Source organism: Bombus affinis, unplaced genomic scaffold (assembly GCF_024516045.1).
Source record: "Bombus affinis isolate iyBomAffi1 unplaced genomic scaffold, iyBomAffi1.2 ctg00000082.1, whole genome shotgun sequence".
In the NCBI taxonomy this organism is placed as follows: Eukaryota; Metazoa; Arthropoda; class Insecta; order Hymenoptera; family Apidae; genus Bombus; species Bombus affinis.
In genome coordinates, this window is record NW_026108830.1 from 972,501 (window position 1) to 974,953 (window position 2,453).

Genomic DNA, 2,453 nt, shown 5'->3' on the forward strand with positions numbered 1-2,453 from the left:
TTAAATTCAGCGGGTAATCTCGCCTACTCTGAGGTCGCTTCAACGTCACGACACGAGACAAAAATGTGATTTTTTTATTCAAAGAAAAAAAAAACACGTTCGTGCCGTGTATGCGCGAACACTTCGAACAAAGCTATGAAACTCCAGTACGAGAGAAGGTGGTATTTTTTTTATCTCTATATGCGAAAATCGCCTCAAAGAGAAAAAAAAATAAAAATTCGAATAGAACGAGAACACTCTTTCCTTCCAGAGAAGCGTTTTAAGCATCGCGCCAAAGTGCCCTTTTCTTCGTACGTCGTATCATGTTCGAGCTAAGACTCACGCCAGACATCCTAAAACGATCGTCGGTGATTTTTAACGCCCGTCCTCAGTCTCTTACAGCCGTTTCTCTACTCTCGACAAATTCCAGCGGTTCCTTGTTTTCTGCCGGCACAGAGATCGAAACGGCAAAGTTTCTTTGCTCTGTACCGACGACGACGAAAACGCACGGGAACGCACGCAAGTGGAAAAGCGAGCGAGACGTACACTGTGGTGTGTTCGGGGACTGGACGACCGTCGACGTTAGGATGCGCGGTCCAGCGATAGACGCCGAAAAGGCATGGGATGACCAACACTCTCTGTTTTTCGAGTACTTGTAGCGCCGAATTGCCTTAAAAAAAAATCACACGCGCGCACGACTATCACGTCGTACGCGCGTGTATACCTCGTCTTTAATTAAATCAAAGTTTCACTCCAGCCTCGCCAAAGGGGATCGTCTTCTTCCTCGTCTACGATCTCTTCTCCTGTACGTGTCCAGAGATTCTCTCTGGCATGACGACGACGACCATCCAACGACTTTGTAACGGACTCTCGTGCGCATCTTCGTCAGGTACGGAAACGTTGCGCAACACCTCGAGCTTGGTAAAACACCCGTAGCCGATCATAGACACGCGCTAGTTCGCACACGATTTCTACGATTTCCGACGAACGTGGCTTTGGGCCAGGGCCGGCGGGCAGAGAGATACGCGAACGACGGGGAAAATTCGTCCCGATACAAGTAACGCGTACTCTCCGATCTCCGCGCAACGCCTGGGGATCATCTCCCTAAGTCATCAGCGCTCGAAGAAATCACGTGTGCGTTCCCGGATCTACGGCTCTCTTTCGGGGATAAATTACAAGCACAGAGTATGTTAAACGCAACGACGACCCATCGATGCGACGGTCCTCGTCGTTGTCAGTCGCTCGCGCAGAGTATATCTCTACGCACGAAGAGACGGAGTGGGCATTAGATCCCTGGGGCTATTCGAGTAAAACGTCTTAAGAAAAGACGGTTGTACGGCAAAATTCCGCACCGTTACCAAGTTTACTTTTATCTGAGGCTGTTCTCCTTCTCTCCTCTCTCGACCGAGTTCCCATATTTGCTTTCTCTCAGTCTCGCCAAAATAATATTCATTTAAGACGACGTCGGGGGCGCGGACATCGTGCTCATCGAAAACCTGCAAACGTATGCAAATCTGCTGATATGAAAAAAAAATCGGTCACGAGGACAACACTACGTATATATATATATATATATATATATATATATATAATATATTCGATAACCGACACGAAGCGGTGCATAAGCGGGCGGTCGTACGAAAGGACGACTCACGACGCCGCTAGCACTCACGCAGGTCCGTGACGGTTCTCTCCGCTCTTATTCGTATCCTTCTTCGTGCGCTTCCTCCGACTCTGAAACGTTCTACGTATCGTAAGAACGACGGCGGGTTGTCGAAGGCACCAAGGGACAGAGAGAGACAGAGGTAGAGTTTCGTAGTGTCTCCCGTGAACACGATAGTTTATATATCGAGCATGCGTACGAATTGCACGGTCTCGACACGACCGCGACGAACGCCGACGAGCGTCCAACAATCGCTCGTACGTCGCGTACGTTCTCTCGCGTCCGCTCTTGTTCGTATCCTTCTTCGTGCGCTTCCTCCGACTCTGAAACGTTCTACGTATCGTAAGAACGACGGCGGGTTGTCGAAGGCACCAAGGGACAGAGAGAGACAGATAGAGAGGAACGACACGCAACGCAAGCAGTCTTAGGTTTACGTGAGCAACCCTCAGCCAGGCGTGGTCCAGGAATTGTATCCGTGGACCGCAATGTGCGTTCGAAATGTCGATGTTCATGTGTCCTGCAGTTCACACGTTGACGCGCAATTAGCTGCGTTCTTCATCGACCCACGAGCCAAGTGATCCACCGTTCAGGGTAATCTTTTCATATATTTTTTAAAACTCTTGTACTCCATGTACTCTTAATACTCGGTTCGAGCGAAGCCGAGATCCGACACGACCGACCAACGGGAATCGGACGCGCAGAAGTCGCCGGAAGATCGACGACACGAAAACGTTCGAAAATGAAATCCGACGAACGCGCGAAGATACGCGCGTCCGCCGGCCGGGCGAAAAGTACATTATGATATATAACA

General features: G+C 49.7%; 1 non-coding gene across 1 annotated transcript; it reads right to left on the bottom strand.

Moving 5' to 3' along the window:
• Window positions 1-2,081: 2,081 nt before the first annotated feature.
• Window positions 2,082-2,236, bottom strand: LOC126927332 (5.8S ribosomal RNA). The gene has a single exon (XR_007715383.1). It is a non-coding gene; the product is annotated as a 5.8S ribosomal RNA (ribosomal RNA).
• Window positions 2,237-2,453: the final 217 nt, after the last annotated feature.